We start from the raw sequence: 13,243 nt of genomic DNA, 5'->3' as shown, positions 1-13,243 counted from the left end.
GTACCACCTAGCTGCCTCAGCACACAGAACTGTATGCCAGTGTACTATATATCATAAAATTTTCTAAAATGTATGTAATTTGATTCATCTATAAATTCATTGAGGGCAAGAACTGCATCTTATTCATCATTGTATCTTCCTTAGTGCCTAGCATACAGTGCTATGCACATAGTAGGTGTTTGAGAAATGCAAATGACATGATTCATCATGGCAATGCAGTAACAAAATCACCCAAGATATACGAGAGAGAGAGAGAAAGACAGAGACAGAGAGAGACAGAGAGAGAGACACAGAGAGAGAGACACAGAGAGAGAGAGAGAGAAAGAGAGAGAGAGAAAATTCTTGTGTGATTACATATTAAACCTCTGCAAATGTAGCATGGTGAGGGGTAGGGACTATGAAGTCTTGAGGAAAAAGCTGGAGAGAGAATTCCCCCACTCCATAAGACAAGGGCTTTGCCTGAAGCTATGAACTAGAGATACCTCAAAGAAAGGAGATGTGCCTGACTGAAATAAGTTTCCTGAGACCAGATAAGGCCTGACTTGTTACAGGATACGAGCAATCAGATTGACTGGGCCACATACTTTGCAAGCTGCTTTTTGAAGGTAATAATATGGGTATTCTAAGCTCCTCAAGCGTGGGTGCTGTTGTTTTAGTTCCCCACATCCCTCCAGTTCCTAACACAGAGCATTGAACATAGTGGGCACTTGGTAAATGTTTACTGAATGAATGAATTGACCAAGCGCCATAACTCTGAATTGCTGCAGAGAGTATGAATACCCCCAAGGTCACCAGTGCTTGCCAACTTTAGATTTTACAAAAAGCAACCAGAGTGCAGAGTTCTTACAAGATGACAGTCTCCATTTTTCTTCCTGCTCATTTGCCCCTCCAACTATTCCACTTACCTCACCTCTTTACAATAGGCCCATGCTGGAAGAAAGAGTTCACAATAAGCCCATCCAGTATAGAAGGCAGCACATTGTCTATTCCGTGGAGGGTGTATGCTTTAGATTAAGATGGTGTCTACATGACAAAACATCCATTCAATTTAGTAAAAAGAAAAAGGAAAAAAAAGAAAAAAATGAAGTTAAACCAGATGTTAGGCATCATGTAGCCAAAACATCTGGATGATTGGATTTTTGACTGAATGGACTGGATTTTCTTGTGTCATATAGACAGAGAAATTCATTTACATTTAAATACAAGATTGGAGATAAAGCAATTTGAGAGTCTGAGCTTGAGCACTGAAGGCAAAGACAGTTAATGAATTAGGCAGTGAGTTAATATTCAAAAGCCAGGTTGCAGATCTTGTTAACTGGAAATAAATGTCTTGTTTCTTCATGAAATCAGGACATAAATAATATCATGGCATGGATAAAATTATGTTTCAATAATGCTCCTGTCTTTTAACTGGATTTTCCTTAGGAGACAAGCTTGGAAAGTTTTTTTCCTCGCAATTGCTTCACAGAATATTATCTGCTGCCTTACAAATATTTTCTTAGTTTAGAAACCAAAGCTCATAAGTTATACATCACATAAACAGACTCTGAGTCAGAGCTTCACTACTGATCACTGGTAGGTTAATTACAAAGCTCTGTTTACAAAGAGGTTTACAATCAAACTTTAAATTCGGTGTAATGTAGAAAATGCCATCTTCAAAGTGCCTGTCTTTCTTATAAAGATTTTCTGGAGCTGGAGATTGGGAGCAAAGAATTAAGATTTGGAGTCTGTAGTCCTAACAGCCTTTGTCTACCCCACTTTCTACCATACTCCTAAACTAGGGCCAGTGCTACCAATTATTTCACTAAGAGGCACCTAGGTGGATAGAACTTTGAACCTGGAGTCAGGAAGAAACATGTTCAAATTTAGCCTCTGATACTTATTAGCTGCAAGGCAGCTAACTAGATCCAGGGCAAATCTCAATTTCCTCATCCATAGAATGGGGGTAATAATAACACCTACCTCCCAGGGTCTTTGTGAGGATTAAATGAGACAATATTTGTAAACTGCTTTGCAAACTTTAAAATCTTATCTAAATACTATTACTATGACAATGAAAGCAATCCAGCTTTCTAGGCCTGAAGGCCTATGTTCATCTCAGCTCTCTATCATTTATTCGTTGTATGACCTGGGCAAGTCATTTAACCTCCTTAAAGTCAGAAAAATTAATGAGAATAGTACTTATACTACCTACTTTATGGTTTTTTGTGAGGGTCAAATCAAATAAGTATATGTGGTGCCGTGTGAATGTAAGATTTTGTAATTAGAACTTTTTTTTCTTTGACCTTAGGCAAGTTTATTTGTCTTTTCTAGGTCTCAGATTTCTCATCCACAAAATGAGGGGGGTTGGATTAGACAACCTCTAGGGTCCCTTACAATCCTAAATCTATGATGGTGTGATCATATAATTGTACATTGAAAAGGACTTGAGATGGCATAAAAACAAACATAAAATAAATGTAAATATAAAACAGGGTGATAAAAATTCAATGATTTCAACTCCTCTCAAAAAGCAAAGGCATGTGATCAAGAGCCCCAATGGTTACCATGTTTGAGCACTAAATTTACCTGGTATGCCCTTCCAGCTAAAACAAAGAAAAGAAAAAAGGTGACTGATTGTTTCTTCAGTTCTCTCTGTCAGATAAAACAGGACAGACAAGTTCACTTGGAAAGACAGCTATTGCCTAACAGTTAATACGAAGGTTAATTTATCCCACAGGTCCCCGTATAAAGGGTTGAAAAGTGAGGAAGGTCTGGGTGACAAATCCCAAATCTTGCCAACTACCTCACCTTCCCTCCATCTCATATTTCAAGGAAATTTTATAATATTTTTAATTTATTCCTGAAATTTGAGAAGGATTTTAGTATTATTTTACTAAAGATTTTTTTATTTTACTATTATTTATTTACTATTTACTATTTTTATATTATTATAGATAATATATAATGGTATATTATATAATATTTACTATTATTTATATTATTGTAGTGTTTTGTTTGTGTGTTTTTGCACTATTTTGATCCCTCCTTGAAAAGAGGTTGTTGGAATGTTGCTGACATTCACCCTTAATTCACACCCATGCTGTTGCACCATAGATAGAAAAAAATTCAAGGCCATAATCTGCTAATATAGATGCTCATAAAGAGAGAAGATCCCAAACAATACTAAAAATAAATGTACCTTAAAAAGACCCCTTAAAAACAGCTGTCGATGTTGGAGATTTAATTAAACCTTAATTAGGTATACACCCTACTTTGAAATGAACAAGCCTATTATGGCTCTTCCACAGCACTGAATTCTCCTTTATATTCATACCTTGTCTTTGCCTCTAAAAAGCAGACTTTGCCACAATGCAATGAAGATAGAATTTTTATAATACTGATAAACTTAAAGCACTTCTTTCAAGTAGCGCAATCCCTAGTCATTGTACTTAAGAGTGTTTCTCATTTGGTTTGAAGTTATTGTCAACAGTTTGAGAGATGTTTGTTTCAAGATGCTCGCTCATACTTGTAGAATAATGAACAGAGAGAAATAGCCTCTCAGATGATTACTCAGTCAATGGAAAATGATGGTGGGACAGGGTGGAGGGATCCTAACACTGCTCTCCATGACTAAGTATGTGCAACTGACTGCAAACACATCCTAGAAACCTTGCTAAATCTTCATGAGAAGCAGTGCAATGTCAGTGCTGGAGGTCTAGAGAAGAGTCAGATAGACCCTACCACTAGAACTAATTAAGTTATATCACCACGGGTAAGCCATTTATCTTCTCAGAAGTTTAGTTTCCTCATCTGTAAAGTGGGGACGATACCTGGAGTGAGAGGTAGTGTTGTATTGGTGACCTTAGAGGCAAGACGATCAAAGATCAAATATTGCTTTTAACCCACCATAGCTGCATGACCAGAAGTGAGTCATTTAATCTCTCAGTGGCTCCAGGCAATAATAGAAGACTGAAATTTAAAGAGAGGTAATTTCATCTGAGGGACAACTAGGTGGTGCAGTGGATAGATCGTTGGACATAGAGCCAGGAAGACCTGAGTTCAAATCCAGCCTCAGACATTTATTAGCAGTGTGACCCTGGTCAACTCACTTAACCCTGTTTGCCTCAGGTTCCTCATTTGTAAAACGAGTTGGAGAAGAAAATGGCAAACCATTCTAGTATCTTTGCCAAGAAAACCCCAGATAGGGTCATGAAGAATCAGACATGACTAAAATGACTGAACAACAATAATCTGAAACATTACTGGGGAGTTCCATACCAGCAATTACTTACACAAATGAAATTCAGGTCCCAATTTAGAACAAAATAACAATAATAGCAATAATAATAACAATTGCTGGAGTGCCCATGTCACAGGGCTGTTGTGAAGATCAAATGAGATAGAATATATGGAGCACCCCCTTCTGGTCCATTTCCCCAACTTGAACTCCCATTCAAAGACTAGGTCCAGAGGATGAATGATAATTACACAGCTTCAAAGTTACCCTGTGGGTTCAGATTCCTACTACTATGGCTCTTGAGCCTCTATCAGTATGCTTTCCATTCATAGTCAGCCAGATGATAAAATTAGCTCAAAGCTATATAGTATTTACTTAGATAGTATAGTAAGACTAGCTGCTACAAAATATTCCTCTCATACCTAAATTGCCTTCTCCCACAAATAACCTCAGCGTACAAGGTAAAAATGGGCACAAACTCAGGGTATAATGGCAGTAAGGTATATATGTAGGGAACTCACAAGGAAAAGTCAACTCATGCCATTTATACTGTAGGATGCTAACATTCTTTCTCTCCTACCATTACACAATTCCCCCTGGGCACAGTGTCTCTGCTGTTTGGGTCACTGGGTTGGGCTCCCAGGTTCTGCTTCTTTCTTCAGCTTGACTCTCAATTGTCAAGCCCAACTTACTTCTGAGTCAGATATATATGGCCAGTTCAGGTCCTGCTCCTTAAAGCAGTTGCTTGAAGGATGCTTCTTTGTAACTATGACTGACTAGAGAATGTATGTTTCCTACTGGTTGAATAGCTTCATCCAAAGTGCCATGGCCTTTAGGGAAAGAGGGAGAAGAGGGGGAGGGGAGCAAAGACAGACAGAGAGAGACAGAGAAACAGAGATTTCCTTCTCCATCATAGGAGACTAATTCTTCCTCAATTGGCAGATTCTTCCTCAATTGGCAATTCCTACCTAAACTGGTTCCAGGGCTAGAAAACTCAATTTTTTAGGGATCTTCTAGGAGCGTGGCCAATTTCTAGCCACTCAATCCCAAGTCACCCACCCAATTTCATTAGAGGAATGTGTTCATACTTCATAAAAGGCAAGGCATTAATATCTGGTTGATACACTAACCCCTCATCATTTTGGGATTATATTGTGTCCGGGGAAATCGGTTGGTCAGAAACTGGTTTCCCCTCTTATATTCTCCCCCAGTTAAAGACTTGCTGTCCCTAGCAAATCAACCAAGGTTTCTCTGAGCATATTTATCCATAGTTCCAATTATGGATAACTCTCACAACAACCTCATAAAGCAGGTAATGTAACTATCATTGTACTTATTTTACAAATGAAAAAAAAAAAACTGTGACACAAAGTATTAGTGACTTACGTAGGTAAATGTCAGAGCTAGGCCTTGAACTCAGGTCTTCTGATTCTAAGAAGTGAGACTTTTACATTGTACCATATGGTCAAAATTTTCTTCTTTAAAGGGGGCAAACCCTAAACTATTGCAGAAATGCTGCTCCCCAAAGTGATTTATTCCCAAATGGCTCCAAATGGTTAAATTGTTCCTGCACCTTCATTTGGAGTAAATATCCCTCTTCTTGTCTCCTTTTTTCTTGCTTTCTTCTGTACACTCTTTAGGGGGTTCCCAATGTACATGAAATCACTTTCTGTTTTCCACCAAGCAAGGAATTTAATTTACCTACTTCAAGGCCCTTAAAATTCATCTCTTCAATGGGCCATTTCTTGGACTACCAATGCTCAGTGAGTCCAGAAATTACTAAGGAAAAAAAAGATGACTTAGAAAGATATTGATAACAATCCTAATCCCAATCCCTCCTAACTCTAAAACTATAATTTCATAGTCAGTTCAGATCTTTAAAATCTGCTTACTATTTTACTGGCAAGGAATATTTTATTCTTATTCCTATTGCTAATGATAATTTCTAATTATGAAAGATAGCATGGACTAATGGAAAGAGTTCTCAACTTGGAGTCAGAGAACTAAATTTGCCCTTTCCAGGTTGCACAACATTAGGCAAGTCAATGAATTCAATTAAATGCAAATAACATTTATTAAATGCCTTTTATGCAGCAAGCACTACAATGACAAAAAAGGAAACTTTTTAAGCTTCAGTTTCTTCAGATGTAAAGTGGAAACAATAATATTTGCCTTGCCTAACTCACAGGATTGTTATAACAATCAAGTGAGATATATGTATGAGAAAGTACTTTGTAAGCTGCAATGCCCTAGGTAAATTATTACTATTATTATCATTCAACCAAGTGAACTTCTAAACTGAGATGAATTTTAAGGTGCTGCAAGGAAAAATGGAAAATAACATGACTAATATGGAAACACTTTTTACGTGATTGTACATATATAACCTATATCAAATTGCTTACCATTTTAGGGACAGGCAAAGAGGAGGGAGGGAGAAAAATTTGGAACTCAAAAATGTTTTTAAATAAATGTTAAAATTATCTTTATATGTAATTGGAAAAAATAAGATGCTAATAAAAAGAAAAATGAAAAGATAAATACACATTCAAATTTTTATTAATTGAATGCGCTCATCCCCTCTTTTGTTCATATTGTCTCATTCCTGTGGATGTAGAATTTTTACTGCATGTCATATCAATTCAAATGTGAACTTCAAAAGAGAAAAAAAGGGATTCCAATGACAAATCACTCACATTAAATAGTAAACATAGGCTACCCTAAATATTATCACAAATCTTGCTTCAGCAATAGGAATCTTAGCATCCTAGATACATAGATATTTACCATAGTAGATAACCTCCAGCTTCCATTATGGACTTCATCCCATGAATCAATACTCTGATTCAAAGGTCAACATAGACAGCACTGGTCAAAAGTGGACATATCTACCCTAATATTCTTTCATATCTCATCATTAATCTTCATTCTATATCCTGTGGATACAGCTAAAGCTATGGATGGATGAACAGATGAATAAATGGATGGATGGATGGATGAATGAATGAACAGATTGATATGTGATATACAATTCTATTTTAGAAATCAGTATGAAGAAGCATACACATGAAATTATACTAAATTATTTATTTAGAATCTCATCCTTGGGGATCAGAGAGGAAATTATCTAAAATTGTTGATGTCGGAAGTGACTATGAGAATGCATTGATATTTTCGTGATTTTGGGTAAGATCAATTTAAGAACCTCAAGATTTAAAAAAAAAACTCAACGGCCTGCTATCTATTTTTGGTTTTTACAAAATATTAAGTGCTCCATTCTTATCTTCATATGAAGAACAATACTAACTGTACACTCTCCTAGACACAGAACAGAAGAAGAGAAGAGACACCTTTAATCTTCCAGAATATTCCACTCTGTCCAAGATTATGTCTCCAGGGTTAAATAATAGCATGGAAGTTGAAGCAGTCTGAGAGTTCACAGCTACAGCGATGGAGGTAAGCCTGCCCTAAAGTGGAGTAACCTCAAAAAAATATCCCCAGAGGAAGGCTTATGATGCCAGACTACTAAGCAAAATTTCCAGGTTTTAGCATGCCCCCTTCCCACAACTAATAGAAAAATGAAAAAAAAAAATGTTGTTTACCCCCCACTGACCATGAAGAAAAATCCAAGCACCTTCTGGAGTAGTCCAATATGGATTAACAACTGACTGCAGCTTACTAACTTGGGAAAGTCACTTGATTTTTTAAGACTTCAGGTTTTCCAATGAAAAATAAGAATTTAAACTAGATCATTTCTTAATAATATTATTATTTTATTTTATTTGTAAAAACAATTTGTAACATTTGGGGTTTTTTTTAAAGTTTTACATTCCAAATTCTATCCCTCCTTCCTCACTGAGACAGTAAGCAATCTGATATAGGTTATACATTAGTAATCATGTAAAACAGTTCCACATTAGTCATTTTGTGGAAGAAAATGTGAACTAACAAAAAAAGAAAGTGAAAATAATATTCTTCAGTCTGTATTCAGATGCCATCCATTCTTTCTCTGGAGACAGATAGCATTTTTCACCATGAGACTTTTGGAGATGTCTTAAATCCTTGTGTTGCTGAGAAGAGCTAAGTCTATCAAAGTTAGTCATCGCACAAGGTGGCTGTTACTGTTTACAATATTCTCCTGGTTCTGCTCACTTCACTTAGCATCAGACCATACAAGTCTTTCCAGGTTTTTCTGAAGTCTACCTATTCATCATTTCTTATAGCACAATAGTATTCCATTACAATCATATACCACAACTTGTTTAGTCATTTCCCAATTGATGGGCATCCTCTCAATTTCCAATTCTTAGCCACCACAAAAAAGAGTGCTATACATCTTTTTATACAAATAGTGAACTAGATAATTTCCAAGAACCTCTCTAGCTCTGACATTCTGAGCCTATGACCCCTCATAAAGCCAATACAGGCTTTGACTCCACCAACCCGACCCATCTGCATCAGTTCTACCAAGCAGAGCCCTGTGGTTATAATGGGACAATTGCACTTTCCTCCAGCCCAGCAAGGTACAAAAGTAGCCAATGTACTTAACTCTCCCACCGTCTTCTCACCAGACTCCTTGCCAGCTTGCTGCCACATGCATAGCCTGAATTCCCTCCCTCCCTCCAATTTCTAAATTTGGAAACGTAATCATATTAATACTGCCACTACTTTGAAAGGGATGTGTCACAGTATTCCCCTATGGCTCTATTCACCATCTCTACATCTTTCCAGACCAAAATATCCCTTGCTTGACTACCAATCTCCCTATTAGAATGTAAGTTCCTTGAGAGCAGAAATAATCTCACTTTTGTTTTCATATCCTTAGCATTCAGCAAGGCACTGGGCACTTAGTAAATGCTTAATAAACTTATTTTCTTTCATTCATATGGTTCATTGCTAGGGGCTGGGCCATCTCCAGTTGTGCTGATCTATATCTGGTCATATATCTATATACGGCTCTGGAGGAGAAAGTGAGGTTGGTAACTTTGCACAGCCCTCCTTCACTCAAATTCAATTCACTTGCAAGTCATGGTTTCATCTTCCTGATGTCATGGTCCTCTTCAAGAACCAAGGACAAACCACACAACCATCACTAGGGTTAGCACAACAAATGAGTAGAGACAGCAGTCACTGATAAATTGTGATTTCAGGAGGAAGTTCTCACTGGCCACTAAGAATTCATCTTCAACTTAGCCAATTAACTCCTGAAATTCCACAATTAGAACTTCGTTACTTTGTTAGAAAGACAAAAAGCTTTTTTCAAAACTATAATTAATGTTTAGTTCTTTATTAGACCTATGAAATCATACTGTTAGTGGTGAAAAATACCTTAGGGATAAGCTAGTTGATCACCCTAATTTTACAGATTAGCAAACTGAGCCCTACAGAGATAAAATGACCAAGTTTAAACAGTTGGTTGCAGAAGTCAGGTTCTTTGAACTCAGGTCTCTTGATGAGAACTCAAGTATTTACATTCATCATCATCCCCTTATTATTTGTAGTGGGGTGTGTGTGTGTGTGTGTGTGTGTGTGTGTGCATGTGTGTATTTTTGTTGTCCTTATAGGTTATGTTTGTCCACATGAGTCTGTCTGTACGTGATTTGCAGGAAGGTATAAATAGATAATCTCTAGAGTTTCTTCCACCTATCATTCTATAAGCGAGACTTTGGTTCCTTTCAGGAGGAAAAGTAGGAGGTTGGAACCAAAAGCTAGCCATTCTGCTCTCTGCAGATAAAGGGTACTAGGCTAGAATCATGTCCAGCCCCCTAAATATTGTTAGTCTATGGGGAATAATTTTTAAATTCAAGCTGTGCTTCTGATCCCTTAATACCAGAGTGCCCTTTGCTATGTATCGAATTGTGTAGTGGACAAACACTGAATTTGGGACTTCCAACTAAATGCCAGTTACACAAAAACCATATGTAGTGAATAGCAATAAACCAATTTAACCAAGCTGATGGCTTGAAATCAGAAGTAAGAATATACCAGATAATACGCAGAGTGAATGAGCTCTTCTACTGGAAGGGAGATATCTCAGCTCAACTAATAAAGAGAAAATCCCAAATTTCATGAAAGGAGAAATTCCCTGAAATCTCTAATGAAACAAGTCTGGGATAGGGATGTGACTGAAGTGCTAGCTCTCTTCTACATGTTGACTTCTTCCCAGAGTCTTTATCTCCCTTCATGACATCTCTCTAAAGAGAGTATGGGACCATGTGTCTTCTCATCTAAAGCTGGAACCCAAAAAACCAATATCTCTCCTCTCTCAAACTCTTGACAATTCCAGCCCTCTTACACAGAGCAAAAATTCATCTTTTCCACCAATGAGGAAAATTGTTCAAAGGAGCTTTGAGCCTCTGGTTATGTTATTTTCATGTTAAATCAGTCTTGCTTCTACATTATATCAATTATATACTACCACAGGACATACTATCACTTATCTTGGCACATTTTGGCAAGAGTATAATTCTTTTGCTTGCCTTTTCAATGAGGGTGGGTGGAGAGGGAAGAAGAGAGAATTCAGAACTCAGAGTTTTAAAAACAAATGTTAAAAATTGTTGTTACGTGCAACTGGGAAATAAGATATACAGTCAATGGTGTATAGAAATCTATCTTGCCCTACAGGAAAACAGAAGGGGAAGGGGATAAGAGAAGAGGCAAGGGGGGTGATAGAAGGGAGGGCAGATTGGGGAAATGGGTAATCAGAATGCATGCTGTCTTGGAGTAGGAAAGGGAAGACATGGGGAGAAAATCTGGAACTCAAAATCTTGTGGAAGTGAATGTTGAAAACTAAAAATAAATTAATAAAAAAGAGTATAATTCTTAATTACCTTTTTTTTTACTTGCTTACTTCAAGGGCTACACATGAAACATGTGGCCTGCACCATCAATGGAGGTCATGGAAGATAGCCAGAAACCCTCTCTATCCCCTACCCCAACCCACTTGACAATACCACCATCAGCCATCATCCCAATCCCTATCACCAAATTCCCACCAAGGTACAGATGTTTGTTCTTGGCTAGATACTGACCCTCTGATCCCTACCTCTTTTGGAGGTAACCCAGAGTCCCACTCCACTCCAATGCTTGGACCCACTACCCTCTTCCCAACGATCAGTGGTTCGGGACCATCTGCCCCACCATTGTTCCCCAAGGTGATCAGAGCTTGACATCTGTTCTACTATATTGTCTGCCAAACCTTAAGAACCATCTGACCTGCCCATCTGCCATGAAACTGAATCCTCCTTTATGTGTCATCTGAACCAATCAGAACATGAACTCCTTGAGATCAGTCTGTCTTTCTTTTCTATTTGTATTCCTATCACGATCCAGTGTTTAGTACATAGTAATCACTTAATGCTTTCCCATTCCTTTCTTAGAGTAGGGATTGGCCACCACCTGTTTCTTTACCATATCCTTTCCTCAGACTGGGCTATGACATGGGGAAGGAGTAAAGCATGGGGATATAAGGAATGGGGTAGGGGTGGGGTAAAAGGATTGGAGAAGAGAGAAATATAATAAGGGGAAAGGAAGGAAGGAAGGAAGGAAGGAAGGAAGGAAGGAAGGAAGGAAGGAAGGAAAGGGAAGGGAAGGGAATGGAAAGAAAACAAGCAGTAAAGGCCAATCCTCCCCAAATCCAGTATTTACCCACTACAAAATTTGAGCTAGGGCTGGCCCTATCATCTCCTATTGCTTGGGAAATAATCTTGGAATTTTAGAGCAAGAAGGGGCCCTAAAGATCATACAGTGTAGTTCCAGGATTTTTGTATTAAAAAACTGATCCACAGAGAGGTGATAATATGTTCCCATAGCCACATAGCTAGTGACAGAATTGAGCCTAGATCTGAGGTCTGTTGGTTTAAAATTCAGTGCTCTTTTTTAAAAATTTAGTTTTTTTTAATAACAAAAATTGAATTTCTCCCCTCCCATCTCTCCCCATTGGGAAAAACAAAAAAAAAAAGTAGTTGGAGCAGATATGCATAGCTAAGCAAAACAAATTCCATCATTGCCCATGTCCAAAAAATTTGTCTCATTCTGCGTCCTGAGTCATGCTACCTAACCACCTCCTGCATAAAGTTGATTCCTCTGGAATCATGGTGAGTCATTGTGCTGATCAGAATTCTTAAGCCTTTCAAGGTTGTATGTCTTTACAATATCACTGTTACTGTGTAAATTATTCTCTTGGTCTGCTCTCTTCACTCTGCATCCATTCATGCAAGTGTTCCCAAGTTTCTCTGAAACCATGCCCATTACCATTTCTTAGAACATAATAGTTTTCCATTACATTCACATACAATAATTCCTAACAAAGAATTCCAAAAAATCAGCAAAACCAATCAACATATTAAAAAATATCTGATGGTATGTCCCTTACCTGTTGCCCAAACCTCTACAAAAGAAGTGTCTTTTCTTCCCTCTTTTATGGCCCACCTTGGCACTCTTTTTACTATAACATGCCATCTTTCTAGCTTGAAAGTAGCATAGACCAGAAATATGATAGGTATTGCTATATATTCTGTAGAATCTTTATTCTCCTGGAGAATATTAGATGCAGTGATGATCTACCCTTTCCCATAATCCAAACCAAGCTGAAAATCTCAGTCTGGCCCTTGGGAATCATAATATTTTACATGATCCTTGCCCATATTTTAAGACTACCTTTTTTAAAAAGGTCTTCCATTTGTCCTCTCTACCACAAGAAGGAAGAAATCAGATATGAATAATTTTTATCTTCCATTTTGGAGGTTTTCTACATACTCAAAAATAATTCCTCTTCATCAGCCTAGAAGCATAGGCATATCACTACACCCATGCATGTTCAAAAGTAAATGTTGCCACTTGCTAGTTTGTTGGCTCAGCACAAGAAAGCAAAAAATGTTTTCTTTATTGTGCCTTGCAGTTTTCTTTCAAGAAAAATGTCCTATCTAACGGTAATACTTCTCAAGTTCAGCTTTAATTGGGCAATTAATTCCTCTAAGCAGAAGATAATACTGTTTGGCAGTGTTTTTGTTTCTAAGCAGTGTC

Source organism: Vombatus ursinus, unplaced genomic scaffold (assembly GCF_900497805.2).
Source record: "Vombatus ursinus unplaced genomic scaffold, bare-nosed wombat genome assembly UNPS02009205.1, whole genome shotgun sequence".
NCBI classification, from domain to species: Eukaryota; Metazoa; Chordata; class Mammalia; order Diprotodontia; family Vombatidae; genus Vombatus; species Vombatus ursinus.
This window is presented reverse-complemented; position numbering follows the sequence as displayed.